Source organism: Ranitomeya variabilis, chromosome 4, assembly GCF_051348905.1.
Source record: "Ranitomeya variabilis isolate aRanVar5 chromosome 4, aRanVar5.hap1, whole genome shotgun sequence".
In the NCBI taxonomy this organism is placed as follows: Eukaryota; Metazoa; Chordata; class Amphibia; order Anura; family Dendrobatidae; genus Ranitomeya; species Ranitomeya variabilis.
Window position 1 is genome coordinate 479,375,476 of NC_135235.1, and position 16,068 is coordinate 479,391,543.

Sequence of the window (16,068 nt, forward strand, 5' to 3'; positions counted from 1 at the left end):
TTACATGGAAATCCCAATGTAAGTGCTCAGTGTAGAGCGCAGGATAAATGTGCGCTGAGCCTTACTGCAATCTTTGGGAGGCAGAATGAACAAATCAACAACAGGTCAAGAACTGGTTTTATGAATCTTTCATGCAGTTCCTTGTGCAGTATAAGTGTTAGGCAAGTTTATTCTCCTAAGTTGGTGCTATTACAGCGACACCAGATTTCTATTAGGTTTTTATGTTTGGCTGCTGTCACACACTAAAAAACGCTTTTTTTTGCAAAAACTAGTTTGTACATCTCCATTATTTGAAAGCTATAAATTTTCCATATTTCTGCCGAGAGAGTCATGTGAGGGTTTGTTTTTTGTGGGGCGAGTTGACATTTTTATTGGTACCAGGAAGAATGAACAAAAACTGGCAATTCAGGAAATGTTTTTGTATGCCGTTCCGTGTGTGGTAAAATTGACCAGGCAGCTTTAATCTTTGGGTCAGTACAATTACTGTGGTACAACATTTATATTTTTTTATGTTTTGGTGCTTCTGCACAATAAAATCTATTTTATAGAAAAATAATTATTTTTGCATTGCTTTATTCTGAGAGCTTTAATTTTATTATTTTTTAACTGATGGAGCTGTATGGTGGCTTCTTTTATTGCAGGACTTGGATTATGTTTTCAGTGATACCATTTTTATTTACATTCATCTTTTTGATCACAGTTTACTCAACTTTTTGTTCACCGGTATGATGAAAAAGCATAGTTTTTTGCCTCGTTTTTTGTTTCTTTCTTACAGTGTTCACTGAAGCACTGAAGGGGTTAACTATTCGGACTGTTTCAGATGCGGCAATACCAAATTTGTGTACTTTTTTTCCATAAAAATACTATTTATGGGTATAATATATTATTTATTTTTGTATTATTTTGTGTGTTTTTTTTTTTTATATATATATTTTTTCGTAATTTTGAAAAACTTTTTTACTTAGTCCCACTATGGGACTATCACTTCCATAGCTCTGATCGCACTTGTAAAGCACAGTACAGCTCCTGTGCATGCAAAATCTCCATGACGTATATATATGTCCATGGTCGGGAAGTACTTTCCAACCTGGTCATATGGTTAAGTCTAAGGTCCTGAAGGAGTTAAATGTGCTCTAATGTTTTTTTTGTCACCCTCTTTGGGGGTAGAGTTTAGCAATTCCAGATGTGTTCGCCTGATTCACCAATTGCGACTTTTTAAAAAGTTGCAAAATTTGGAGCAACTTCATCCCAGTCCCACCCTAGTATTTTTTGGAGACGGGAATTCTACTGACACAATTTTTGTGACTTTTGCCGCCAAATGTCGCATAAAATCAATTCAAGACCATATGGAAGCCCATTTTTGAATATGTGCCAAGTTCGTGAATCTTGTGCACCATTTTGATGAATTTGGCATCAAAACGACAATTATTACCACAAGACAAAAAAAGGAAAGTCACTTTTAAAAAATTCCGCAAATGACAAATTGAGGTCTAAGTCTCCTACCTGATTTGTGCATTCACGACTTCTTGACAAAGACTCTGATCAGATCTGCCGAATCCATTTATTTTTTGCTAAAAGAAATAGAATATGGAGTTACTATTCACTAAATAATTACTACATTTAGTACTAAAGTAGACATTGTAACTAGCGTGTAAAAAAATCAGAAATGTATGGGAAGAAGCTGGTCCCAAAATAGTCAGTTTGCTCCTGCCTGAGTAGTAGGGGATACTCCAGGTGCCTCCTGCATATTTGTCATACATAATATCTAGGAACAAAATGGATTTTGGAAAAATGTATTGTTTTACATTTGCAAGTCCGAGTCATCCTTAGAACCATTGTCTTAAATGTTTTTTTTGTTTTGAGCTTTGTTCCATTTATAATCTATGTATCATTTCGTCATGCTTGATATGAATGTGTCTTTGAAAATTCAATAGTTATTCGTATATGATTCCTTAGAATACACAAGTTCTAATTTAAGGCAAAGATCCTCATTTATGAAAACTGTCTAAAAGAAAAATTGTTGTTGTTGCCGTAGTAACTAATGATAGCACAGATTCCATATTACCAGAGCAGTTTTACCCCTTAAATAATAAATATAATTTTTATTTTTATTTCATAAATACTAGACATAAAAATAAGAAACTTTGTAGTATACAGTATCTTACAAGACAAATTTGCTATTGTCCTCGTTCTGGACTGATCATTACTTCTCATTTCATGGGTAATATCTGTACAATCTGTATTCAGTGAATACAGATTTGCCATGATTGAGATAGGAGATGGCAGTTGGTGCTTTTAAAATTCTATGGAGAGGGCAAGGGAAAGGAGGAAAGACGAGGTAGAAGCAGGTAACCTGCTGCAAGTTCTGAAACAGCAGCTACAGTTTTTCATAGAACTTTTAGCACCAACTGTCATCTACTGTCTCAGTAATAGGAAAATCTGTGTTCACGAAAGACAAGCTTTACCTGCAAAATGAGAATTTTGAGAATTAAATATCAGTTCAGGAGGAGAAAGAAGCAGATCTCTCTGATAAGATAAGTTTTAAAGTTTCTTATTTTCATGTGTTCTATTGATTTACAGAGGGGGGAATGAAAGCAATGGTTAATCTTTACCTACCTGTGACATACATTTTTATCACAGGTCACTTTTTGGATTAAGGTTCTACAGCGACGTGAATCCTTTTGGATTCATAGGTTGGATACTTTAGGGCCAAGGGGGCTAAATAAAGAGTAAGAGTTATCTGGTTTTATCTAATAAATCTGTTTTCTATTTCTTTTTCTGCAGACTTGCACCACCTGATTTCCTTTTAGGACGGATATGATTTCATTTTCACTGTTCTCCCTAATTTTTCTGTCACTCTGTGAGTCCTCTTCTTTCCTTAGTTCCTATTTTATTTTTATGATATCTTTGTTCTTTATTAGCGTTATAATTATTTACCTTTTTCTTTTTTCCTTCATTATTTATCTATTTTGATCCCACATCTCCTTTATTTTATTCTTTGTAGTTTTACCTTACTTTGTCCTATTTGGACTATCTTCACCCATAATCATACTCCTTTGTCCACCTGGTATTCAGCTATATTGGCTGTTTCATTTATTCTAACCATAACTATTACCTTATATATCTCCAGGGTTATGTATATCTGGTGTGGTTGAACAACTCACTCAGCTGGACACAGAGGTATAACCGGAACACTGTCTCTTTGAGAAAAGGCTTGGTTTATGGTAGACATCATAAACCAAGCTTGGAAAAGTAAACACGGCCCTCTGGGCAAAACCGCAAAACAAAGAAACAAAAAAACACAGTCCATTTCTTAGCGGGGGTCAGCCCGCTCATAGGTAGCAATGTGCACTGTTCAGGTCTAGCACACACTTCCCTTGAGTCCTATCTCTCCAGGCCCACACTGAACACTGAAAGCTCTAGCCTTCAGCCATTTAAGCCCAGACCTTGTGACTCCTCCATCATGTGACTGATCACATGATCCTGACATCACACAGGTCCTGTGAGCACACAGCGGTGCAGGTGGAGATATGGTGGACCCTGTCCCACCCGCTCTATGGAGGTCCACTAAAACCAGCCCATAACATAACTCTCATGTCTTGCCTTTGACACTGTGGACCATTCCCTCCTGCTACACATTCTATCATCTCTTGGCATCACAGACTTGGCCCTATCCTGGATCTCGTCATATCTAACAGACAGAACTTTCAGTGTCTCCCTCTCCCACACCACCTCCTCACATCGCCCCTTGTCTGTTGGTGTCCCTCAAGGCTCAATTCTGGGACCCCTACTCTTCTCCATCTACATCTTCGGCCTGGGACAGCTCATAGAATCCCACGGTTTGCAGTATCATCTCTACGCCGATGACACGCAGATCTACCTATCTGGACCCGACCTCACCTCCTTACTCACCAAAATCCCACACTGTCTGTCTGCTATCTCGGCCTTCTTTTCTGCTCGCTTTCTAAAACTGAACATGGACAAAACAGAATTCATCATCTTTCCTCATCTCACTCTACCCCTCCACCAGACCTATCCATCAATGTCAATGGCTGCTCACATTCCCCAGTCCCACATGCTCGGTGCCTCGGGGTGATCCTCGACTCTGCCCTCTCTTTCAAGCCACATATGTAAGCCCTTACCTCCTCCTGCTGTCTCAAACTCAAAAATATTTCCCGGATCCGTGCATTCCTCGACAGCGAAACCACAAAAACACTAGTGCACGCCCTTATTATCTCCCGCCTTGACTACTGCAACCTCCTACTCTCTGGCCTCCCCTCTAGCACTCTGGCACCACTCCAATCCATCCTACACTCTGCTGCCTGACTAATCTACCTGTCTCCCCGCTATTCCCCAGCTTCTCCCCTATGCCAAGCCCTTCACTGGCTTCCTATCATCCAGAGGCTACAGTTCAAAACCCTTACTGTGACATACAAAGCCATCCACTTCCAGTCTCCTCCATACATCTGCGACATGGTCTCCCGGTACTTACCTACACACAACCTTCGATCCTCACAAGATCTCCTTCTCTACTCCCCTCTTATCTCTTCTTCAGACAACCGCATCCAAGACTTCTCCCGTGCTTCCCCATACTCTGGAACTCTCTACCCCAACACATCAGACTCTCGCCTACCATAGAAACCTTCAAAAAGAACCTGAAGACTCACCTCTTCCGACAAGCCTACAGCCTGCAGTTATCCTCAACCTACTGAACCGCTGCACGACCAGCTCTACCCTCTCATAGTGTATCCTCATCCATCCCCTGCAGACTGTGAGCCCTCATGGGCAGGGTCCTCCCTCCTTCTGTACCTGTTAGTGCCTTGTTTTTTGCTCATGTTTATTGTATTTGTCTATATTTGCCCCTTTTAACATGTAAAGCACCATGGAATAAATGGCACTGTAATAATAAATAATAATAATTTAATCCTCTCAACATGTAGTGTGTTGGAGGAAACTACTCTGGTTTCACATCACTGACACCATCATGCACAGTTACACGTATCTCCCCTCCATCACATATTCCCTCCCTCTGCCAAAAGCCGTGGATTCTGGCACCTTCACTGGCTAAGCAGGGGACTCTGGACAGGGCATCTGTGTTCCCATGCAACCTCCCTGGCCTGTGCTTCACATGGAAAGTCAAGTCCTGGTGAGCCAGAAACCACCTAGTTACCCTGGCATTATTCCCCTTCTTTCCCCTTCATGCAAATATTAGCCTGAACCTTCTGCCTAACAGGTAATATCTTAGAGTGTCGATTGCCCACTTGATTGCCAAGCACTCTTTCTCCATGATGGTATAGTTCTTCTCACAGGAGAGTTTCCTACTCAGGTATAGGACTGGGTGTTTGTCGCCATCTATTACCTGGGACAGCACAGCTTTTAAACCGACTTCGGAGGCATCCGTCTGGAGCACGAACTCCTTTGCGAAGTCTGGTGCGACCAAGACCGGCTGTCGGCAGAGGACAAGCGTCAACTCCTGGAATGCCATCTCCGCTTTAGAGGACCATTTGACCATCATTGACTTTGTGCCCTTGAGAAGATCAATCATGGGGCAGCTATCATGGCAAAGTTCGGGATAAATAGCCGATAATATCCCACAATTCCCAGAAAGGCCCTAACCTGCTTTTGGAGACTGGCTGTGACCACTTTTGGATTGCCTCCACTATGTCTATTTGTGGCTTTCTCACCCCATCCAACAATGAAGCCCAAGTACTTTGCCTCCTCTTTCCTGAGGGCACACTTATTTGGGTTTATGATAAACCCCACTTTCCTTAGTGCATCGAGTACCGCCTGGACCTTCTGAAGGTGACTTCTCCAATCCGAGCTGAAGATCACGATGTCATCCAAGGTAAGCGACGGCGTACTTCTTGTGTGGGATTATTATCTGGTCCATAGCTCTCTGAAACGTAGCTGGGGCTCCTTGTAGTCCGAACGGCATCCTGGTATATTGAAAGTACCCGTCAGGTGTAGAGAAGGCCATCTTCTCCTTGGCACTTGGAAACAGGAGAATTTACCAGTACCCCTTTGTTAGGTCCAGGGTGGTGATGTACCTGGCTGACCCTAGCATCTCAATATGCTCATTGACCCAGGGCATCAGCTACACGTCAAACTTGGACACCTCATTGTGCTTCCTGTAATCATTACAGAAGCGCCACTCTCCATTTGGCTTCAGCACCAGGAAAAGAGGGCTGGACCAGCTGCTCTTTGACTCCTCGATGACACCCAAGCTTAACATTCTCTTCACCTCCTGGGAGATCACCTCTGTTGTGAATTCCGTTCTCGGGCTCCCTCCTGTGGTCGTGAATGGTACTTTGATGAGTTCTGTCCTTGGGCACCCTCTGGTGGCTTTGAGTGGAACTGCTGATCATTGAGGTTGGCTTTCTCAGCTGCCCTCGTTTATTGCTGCTGCTGGCTTCCCTATTTAACTCTGCCCAGGTCGTTAGTTCATGCCAGCTGTCAATGTCTCAGTACTGGTTCAGATCTCTCTTGGATTTCTCAGATGACCTGTCTACTCCAGCAGAAGCTAAGTCCTTGCTAGTCATTTGCTGTTCATCGGTTTTTGAATATATTTTTCAGTACATGCTATGTTTCAGTCTAGCCTGCTATTATGATATTTCCTTGCTAGCTGGAAGCTCTGGGGGTGCAGAGCTGCACCTCCACACCGTGAGTCGGTGTGGAGGTCTTTTTGCACACTCTGCATGGTTTTTGTAGTTTTTTTATACTGACCGCATAGTTCCCTTTCCTATCCTCTGTCTATCTAGTGAAGATTCGGCCTCCTTTGCTAAAATCTGTTTCATTCCTGTGTTTGTCACTTCCCTCTTAACTCACAGTTAATATTTGTGGGGGGCTACCTTTACTTTGGGGAATTTCTCTGAGGCAAGGTAGGCTGCTATTTCTATCTTTAGGGGTAGTTAGCTCTTAGGCTGTGAAGAGGCGTCTAGGGAGAGTTAGGTACGCTCCACGGCTATTTCTAGTGTGTGTGATAGGATTAGGGATTGCGGTCAGTAGAGTTACCACCTCCTCAGAGCTTGTCCCAGGTTTTCTGTTTTAACCATCAGGTCACTTCGGGTGCTCCTAACCACCAGGTCCATAACAGTACAGCTGGCCAACAAAGTGTTAATGCATCTCAAAAGAGGGATAAGAGAAGTTCTGAGTCAATTTTTTTTTCTTTGCAGCTTGTTTTGTCTTTCTTTTCCCCTTAACCTCTGGGTGGTTCAGGACTCAGGTGTAGATATGGATATTCAAGGTTTGTCCTCTTGTGTGGATCAACTCACTGCTAGGGTACAGAGTATTCAAGATTATGTAGTTCAGAATCCGATGTTAGAGCCTAGAATTCCAATTCCTGATTTGTTTTCTGGGAATAGATCTAAATTTTTGAATTTCAAAAATAATTGCAGACTGTTTCTTGCTCTGAAACCCCGCTCCTCTGGTGATCCCATTCAGCAAGTAAAGATTATTATTTCTTTGTTGCGTGGTGACCCGCAAGACTGGGCTTTCTCCCTTGAGCCAGGAAATCCTGCATTGTTTAATGTGGATGCATTTTTTTCTAGCGCTTGGATTGCTTTATGACGAACCTAATTCTGTGGATCAGGCAGAAAAGATCTTGCTGACTCTGTCAGGGTCAGGATGAGGCAGAAGTATATTGCCAGAAGTTTAGAAAGTGGTCTGTGCTTACTCAATGGAATGAGTGTGCCCTGGCAGCAATTTTCAGAAAGGGTCTTTCTGAAGCCCTTAAGGATGTTATGGTGGGGTTCCCCACGCCTGCTGGTCTGAATGAGTCAATGTCTTTGGCCATTCAGATTGATCGGCGTTTGCGCGAGCGCAAAGTTGTGCACCATTTGGCGGTGTCCTCTGAGCGGAGGCCTGAGCCTATGCAATGTGATAGGACTTTGACCAGAGCTGAACGGCAAGAACACAGACGTCAGAATGGGCTGTGTTTTTACTGTGGTGACTCCTCTCATGCTATCTCTGATTGTCCTAGGCGCACTAAGAGGTTCGCTAGGTCTGTCACCATTAGTATTGTGCAGCCTAAATTTCTCTTATCTGTTACTCTGATTTGCTCACTGTCGTCCTACTCTGTTATGGCATTTGTGGATTCGGGCGTTGCCTGCCCTGAACTTGATGGACTTGGAGTTTGCCAGGCGCTGTGGTTTTTCCTTGGAGCCTTTGCAGAGTCCTATTCCCTTAAGGGGAATTGATGCTACGCCATTGGCCAAGAATAAACCTCAGTACTGGACTCAGCTGACCATGTACATGGCTCCCGCACATCAGGAAAATATTCGCTTTTTGGTGTTGCATAATTTGCATGATGTTGTCGTGTTGGGTTTGTCATGGTTACAGGTTCATAATCCAGTACTGGATTGGAAATCAATGTCAGTGTCTAGTTGGGGTTGTCAAGGGATACATGGTGATGTTCCTTTGATGTCAATTTCTTCTTCCACTCCTTCTGAAGTTCCTGAGTTTTTGTCGGATTACCAGGATGTATTTGATGAGCCCAAGTCCAGTGCCCTACCTCCTCATAGGGACTGTGATTGCGCTATTGATTTGATTCCTGGTAGTAAGTTCCCTAAGGGCCGACTGTTCAATTTGTCTGTGCCAGAACATGCCGCTATGCGGAGTTATGTAAAGGAGTCCTTGGAGAAAGGGCATATTCGCCCGTCTTCGTCGCCGTTGGGAGCAGGGTTCTTTTTTGTGGCCAAGAAGGATGGCTCTCTTAGACCCTGTATAGATTATCGCCTTCTCAATAAAATCACGGTCAAATTTCAGTACCCTTTGCCTCTGTTGTCTGATTTGTTTGCTCAGATTAAGGGGGCTAGTTGGTTTACCAAGATTGACCTTCGAGGGGCGTATAATCTTGTGCGTATTAAACAGGGCGATGAATGGAAAACAGCATTTAATACGCCCGAGGGCCATTTTGAGTACCTGGTGATGCCATTCGGGCTTTCTAATGCTCCATCTGTGTTTCAGTCCTTTATGCACGACATCTTCCGGAAGTATCTGGATAGGTTCATGATCGTATATTTGGATGATATTTTGGTCTTTTCGGATGATTGGGAGTCTCATGTAAGGCAGGTCAGGATGGTGTTCCAGGTCCTTCGTGCTAATGCATTGTTCGTGAAGGGCTCTAAATGCCTCTTTGGAGTTCAGAAGGTTTCCTTCTTGGGCATCATTTTTTCCCCTTCTACTATCGAGATGGATCCTGTTAAAGTTCAGGCCATTTATGATTGGACTCGACCTACATCTGTGAAGAGTCTTCAGAAGTTCCTGGGCTTTGCTAATTTTTACCGTCGCTTCATCGCTAATTTTTCTAGTGTGGTTAAGCCTTTGACTGATTTGACGAAGAAAGGCGCTGATGTGGTGAATTGGTCCCCTGCGGCCGTTGAGGCCTTTCAGGAGCTTAAACGTCGTTTTACTTCGGCCCCTGTGTTGCGTCAGCCAGATGTTTTGCTCCCTTTTCAGGTCGAGGTTGATGCTTCTGAGATTGGGGCAGGGGCTATTTTGTCTCAGAGAAGTTCTGATGGCTCCTTGATGAAGCCGAGTGCTTTCTTTTCTAGAAAGTTTTCGCCTGCCGAGCGTAATTATGTCGGCAATCAGGAGTTGTTGGCTATGAAGTGGGCATTTGAGGAGTGGCGACATTGGCTTGAGGGAGCCAAACATCGCGTGGTGGTCCTGACTGATCATAAGAATCTGACTTACCTCGAGTCCGCCTAGCGGTTGAACCCTAGACAGGCTCGATGGTCACTGTTTTTCTCCCGTTTCGATTTTGTGGTCTCATACCTTCCGGGATCTAAGAATGTGAAGGCTGATGCCCTTTCTAGGAGTTTTTTGCCAGATTCTCTGGGAGTTCCTGAGCCGGCTGGTATTCTTAAAGAGGGGGTGATTCTGTCTGCCATCTCCCCTGATTTGCGGCGGGTGCTGCAGGAGTTTCAGGCTGATAGGCCTGACCGCTGCCCAGTGGAGAAACTGTTTGTCCCTGATAGATGTGTGGAGCGCCCCCACACCGCCGCAGGGCCGAGGGGTACCCGGAGCCGGGCCTCTGAGTCTCAGTCCTGGGGTTATCACGGTGGCTAGGCCCGGTCCGTGGCCCTGTCTGTCAGTGGGGGACGTCCGATGCAATAAGTGGGGTTAATGGTGGTGTAGCGGTGCAGGTCGCGGCAAATAACGAGGACACCAGGTTGCAGTCTCTTTACCTCTTTACTGGAGATCTCTGAGTCCTCAGTCCAGAATACGGTTCACCAGGCTGCGCAAGTCCGACCGGTCCAATGGCACCTCCAGAGTTCTCCTCACAGGTGGAAATCAGTGCCCTCCCTCTAGCGCTGTGTGTTGTAGTCCTTCCCTGCTGTGCTCACGGAAAGTACCCCACAACGGTTGTGTCTGTTTCTTAAGTTCCCTCACAACTCGATTACTTGATGTTCTTCTCGTATTCCATCCCGCCCTGTTATTCAGGTTGGAACGGCACCCGTTTGTCAGGTAGGCCTGGAGTTCTTCCGGGACCCTAGAGACGCCCCTCTCCCGCAATTGCCCCCCAAGACTTCATAGGTGATATGTGTTAGACAGCCCGCCTTAAACTGACTGCCCTGCCACTGTTTGGAGTATGGCTTGAAGCTGTATGCTATTCCACTCCCTCGGCGTTCCGGCCACCGGTAGTGCGCCTCAGTAGGATGTTGCTCCGGTCTTACAGCATGACCCCTACTGGTATTCTCCTTTCGCTTGATCTCGTTTCTCACTCAGCACAATCTATCTCGCTTCTAGTCCTTTCTTAGGGCACCGCCGCTATGCTGAGCAGGCACGGTCCCGTTACGTTCTTTCCAATGCCAAGCCTCTGTCAGGATCCCACCCCTGACAGAGGCCCTACTGTCTCTTCCTCCACAACACCCTCTGCCACAAGGTGTTGCTTCGTTCAATCCAGTCAGCTTTCTCTACTAACTTCCTGCCTGACCCCCAGTTTACCCACTATGGTGGGGAGTGGCCTAATGAATAGAACCCTTAGCTCCCCCCGGAGGCCCTGCGGTGAAATGTATTGGTGTCTGTGATACCTGATCAGACGAACTCCTTCAGTGCCATCGAACGCACCATGGCTCCCCATAGTGGGGGAGCCACAGTACTGCAACGACCAGGACTCTGGGGTGCTGCACTCCCCCCTGGTTAAACACAGTACTCCGGGACTGGGAAGAAAACAACAATACAAGTTAGCAAAAAGACATACAATTTTGTTGAGTGCAAAACAATAAGTATACTTGAACAGGCTTCCCTTTATGGGAGGTGAGGACACTTTTAACGTTACAAACATAATTAAATATCATAGCAACAGGCTCCAATTAACTCTCATTACCCAACCGGGTATTCTACTAAGTGCAAATTTTGTGAACAATAATTTAACATTGCCTTTAAGGATTCACACTCTAAATCCACTAAAGACCTTCCTATAATCACATAATAAGGTATTCTAACTTTTCATTCGCCTTCTTTGGAATCTGCAGGACCGCCTGTCCTATCGGCGCCAGACCTACTGCCTCTCCTTTCTGTTACAGGACCGCCCCGTTCAGCCAGGGCCTACTGCCTTTTCAACTACTATACATAGTATAGAACATAACTTTACTTTCAATTTGAGAACACTGAGCCGGCTCTACTTGGCTCCTATAAGGACTCGCTCCCTAACCCCTACGGGTTCACTCTCTGTCCTTAGTAACGAACTAACTTTCTATGGGGACTCAGGGTTTACCTTCTATCCTCACCTTCGTTATTACTTCCTTTCTTTCAACTATGCAGGACTCTAATTCTTCCCCTACGGGCTCTCTGCATCTTTCCTTTTAAAGAACATTATCTAGGTTTCACATTTCAAACAGATTAAACACACATAACTTTTCTTTATGCATAACAGTTACATTTCTTCCAGAGCATCATCATATTACGGTTCTAAAACAGTATCACTTTCAAGTTTAGGTCACACATCCCCCTTAAGAGGGGATCAAGTCTTTCTGAGGTAGCTCGTCTTCTCAGCCTACCAGTCTTTGCTCAGCAAAGGTTCCAGAACGGTATCTTCGCAAAGAGTCTTTAAGTAAAACCAGTAGAAAGCGCCTTTAAGAAGGTGCAAACTATTTACACGAAAGTTTGGATCATGCACTGTTCATGATTTCTCAGTTTTTATAACATTGTGGAACAAAAAGCAAAAATGAAAGTGAAAGCAAAAATAAAAAGCAATAGGGATCCCGGGTAAACAAAGGGATCCCTTTAAGAGTTAACCCAGGACGGGTTTTAGCAGCAAAACAGCAAGGAAATAAACAGTTAACTATTTACAGTTTCAGGTTTCCGAGGCTTAGTTGGACGGCTTCCAGGGCGGCACCTGGCACTTAACCCTTCTCGGCCTGGGAAAAGTGAGGTCCAGGGTTACACCCAGTGCTGGACAAACGCCGTTAATCCGTCTTTCATGTATGGTTAAATCATGCGCAGCGATGGAGGTCTGCGCAGCTTGAGTAGGGGCATTTGTTGCAGCAGAGGTAGAGGCTGCTGCAAGATCAGTCACTGGAACGGGGTCAGCAGCTGTGGCACCAGCAGTCACGGGAGTGGTGTCAGTCATCAGGGCAGGGTCGTCCTTCATACCTGCTTCAGATGCGGTCCCTCCGGTGCTGGTCTGCTCCGTCTCCGCTGGGGTCTGGAACGCTGGTTGCGGGACCTTGTGCTGCGGCGTTGTCATCTCTGCTCGCAGCATACCCCTTCCCGGCAGCGCCTTGCTTTCCAGCTTCGGAGCGCTGGGACTTCTTTCCTGCTCCGGACCAGATGAGGCTGCCGACAGATGTCCGGTGAGGCTCCTGATGATGGCCTTCTTCCACCCGGCCTCGGTGCTCAGCTGCGTCCGCCGGGGTCGGTCGCTGAGCTCGTCCACTCCGGCCTGCAGGAATTCAGCATCAGCGGTGGAGGCCTGGTTGCGGTGCCCCTCCGGGTAGCTGGGGGAGTCCTCGGCTCCGACCCCACGCTCCGGCTCTGGGTGGCTCGCCAGGGCGTCCTCCATGTCTCTGACTTCTTCTTCCTGGTCCTTTTCCCGCTCTCTCCTTCGTGGGCGGTTTTGTTTTCTCTGTCTCTGCCCACCATTGAGGATCAGGAGGCGGATCTCGGCTGCTGACGGACACGTCCTCAAGGGGCCGAGATATTTAGACTGGGCGGCCATTGTCTTTCGCGCTCTTCAGCTTGTTCACGCCCACTTCCACGCCCTTCTTCTTCTCCTGCGCTCTCCTTAGCGCTGTAATGGCGGCGGTTTTGGCGCGAACTTTTGGCGGCAAGTGACAATCCACAGTCTTTGCAATAAAGCACAGTCCAAGCACAATAAATCACAGTCTCTAGGCACACATGACCCGATTCTTCAGGCTTAAGTAGATCCTGTTCGTGACGCCAAGTTGTGGAGCGCCCCCACACCGCCGCAGGGCCGAGGGGTACCCGGAGCCGGGCCCCTGAGTCTCAGTCCTGGGGTTATCACGGTGGCTAGGCCCGGTCCGTGGCCCTGTCTGTCAGTGGGGGACGTCCGATGCAATAAGTGGGGTTAATGGTGGTGTAGCGGTGCAGGTCGCGGCAAATAACGAGGACACCAGGTTGCAGTCTCTTTACTTCTTTACTGGAGATCTCTGAGTCCTCAGTCCAGAATACGGTTCACCAGGCTGCGCAAGTCCGACCGGTCCAATGGCACCTCCAGAGTTCTCCTCACAGGTGGAAATCAGTGCCCTCCCTCTAGCGCTGTGTGTTGTAGTCCTTCCCTGCTGTGCTCACGGAAAGTACCCCACAACGGTTGTGTCTGTTTCTTAAGTTCCCTCACAACTCGATTACTTGATGTTCTTCTCGTATTCCATCCCGCCCTGTTATTCAGGTTGGAACGGCACCCGTTTGTCAGGTAGGCCTGGAGTTCTTCCGGGACCCTAGAGACGCCCCTCTCCCGCAATTGCCCCCCAAGACTTCATAGGTGATATGTGTTAGACAGCCCGCCTTAAACTGACTGCCCTGCCGCTGTTTGGAGTATGGCTTGAAGCTGTATGCTATTCCACTCCCTCGGCGTTCCGGCCACCGGTAGTGCGCCTCAGTAGGATGTTGCTCCGGTCTTACAGCATGACCCCTTACTGGTATTCTCCTTTCGCTTGATCTCGTTTCTCACTCAGCACAATCTATCTCGCTTCTAGTCCTTTCTTAGGGCACCGCCGCTATGCTGAGCAGGCACGGTCCCGTTACGTTCTTTCCAATGCCAAGCCTCTGTCAGGATCCCACCCCTGACAGAGGCCCTACTGTCTCTTCCTCCACAACAGCCTCTGCCACAAGGTGTTGCTTCGTTCAATCCAGTCAGCTTTCTCTACTAACTTCCTGCCTGACCCCCAGTTTACCCACTATGGTGGGGAGTGGCCTAATGAATAGAACCCTTAGCTCCCCCCGGAGGCCCTGCGGTGAAATGTATTGGTGTCTGTGATACCTGATCAGACGAACTCCTTCAGTGCCATCGAACGCACCATGGCTCCCCATAGTGGCGGAGCCACAGTACTGCAACGACCAGGACTCTGGGGCGCTGCAGATGGACTAGTAGGGTTATTTCTGAGGTTCATTGTTCGGTGTTGGCTGGTCATCCTGGGATTTTTGGTACCAGAGATTTGGTTGCCAGGTCCTTTTGGTGGCCTTCCTTGTCACGGGATGTGCGTTCTTTTGTGCAGTCCTGTGGGACTTGTGCTCGGGCCAAACCTTGCTGTTCTCGTGCCAGTGGGTTGCTTTTGCCTTTGCCTGTCCCGAAGAGGCCCTGGACACATATTTCCATGGATGTTATTTCTGATCTTCCTGTCTCTCAAAGGATGTCTGTCATCTGGGTGGTTTGTGATCGGTTTTCTAAGATGGTCCATTTGGTACCCTTGCCTAAATTGCCTTCCTCCTCTGATTTGGTTCCATTATTTTTTCAGCATGTGGTTCGTTTGCATGGCATTCCGGAGAACATTGTGTCGGATAGAGGTTCCCAGTTTGTTTCTAGGTTTTGGCGGTCCTTTTGTGCTAAGATGGGCATTGATTTGTCTTTTTCTTCAGCGTTCCATCCTCAGACAAATGGCCAAACCGAACGAACCAATCAGACCTTCGAAACCTATCTGAGATGCTTTGTTTCTGCTGATCAGGATGATTGGGTGACCTTCTTGCCATTGGCCGAGTTCGCCCTTAATAATCGGGCTAGTTCTGCTACTTTGGTTTCGCCTTTTTTTGTAATTCTGGTTTTCATCCTCGTTTTTCTTCAGGGCAGGTTGAGCCTTCTGACTGTCCTGGTGTGGATTCTGTGATGGACAGGTTGCAACAAATTTGGACTCACGTGGTGGACAATTTGACGTTGTCTCAGGAGAAGGCGCAACGTTTTGCTAACCGCCGTCACTGTGTTGGTCCCCGACTTCGTGTTGGGGATTTGGTTTGGTTGTCTTCTCGTTATGTTCCTATGAAGGTTTCTTCTCCTAAGTTCAAGCCTCGTTTCATTGGTCCTTATAAGATTTCTGAAATTATCAATCCTGTGTCGTTTCGTTTGGCCCTTCCAGCTTCTTTTGCCATCCATAATGTGTTCCATAGGTCGTTGTTGCGGAGATATGTGGTGCCTATGGTTCCTTCCGTTGATCCTCCTGCTCCGGTGTTGGTTGAGGGGGAGTTGGAGTATGTGGTGGAGAAGATTTTAGATTCTCGTATTTCGAGACGGAAGCTTCAGTACCTGGTTAAGTGGAAGGGCTATGGTCAGGAGGATAATTCCTGGGTTGTTGCCTCCGATGTCCATGCTGCCGATTTGGTTCGTGCCTTTCATTTGGCTCCTCCTGATCGGCATGGGGGCTCTGGTGAGGGTTCGGTGACCCCTCCTCAAGGGGGGGGTACTGTTGTGAATTCCGTTCTCGGGCTCCCTCCTGTGGTCGTGAATGGTACTTTGGTGAGTTCTGTCCTTGGGCACCCTCTGGTGGCTTTGAGTGGAACTGCTGATCTTTGAGGTTGGCTTTCTCAGCTGCCCTCGTTTATTGCTGCTGCTGGCTTCCCTATTTAACTCTGCCGAGGTCGTTAGTTCATGCCAGCTGTCAATGTCTCAGTACTGGT

General features: G+C 46.6%; 1 long non-coding RNA gene across 1 annotated transcript in view; it reads right to left on the minus strand.

Annotated features, from left to right (window-relative positions):
• Positions 1 to 1,447: 1,447 nt before the first annotated feature.
• The window catches only part of LOC143769050 (uncharacterized), a 241,345-nt gene continuing 226,724 nt past the window's right edge, over positions 1,448 to 16,068 (minus strand). Inside the window, exon 3 of the long non-coding RNA XR_013214185.1 lies at positions 1,448 to 1,571. This is a non-coding gene — a long non-coding RNA (uncharacterized LOC143769050). The remainder of the gene's footprint in view (positions 1,572 to 16,068) is intronic.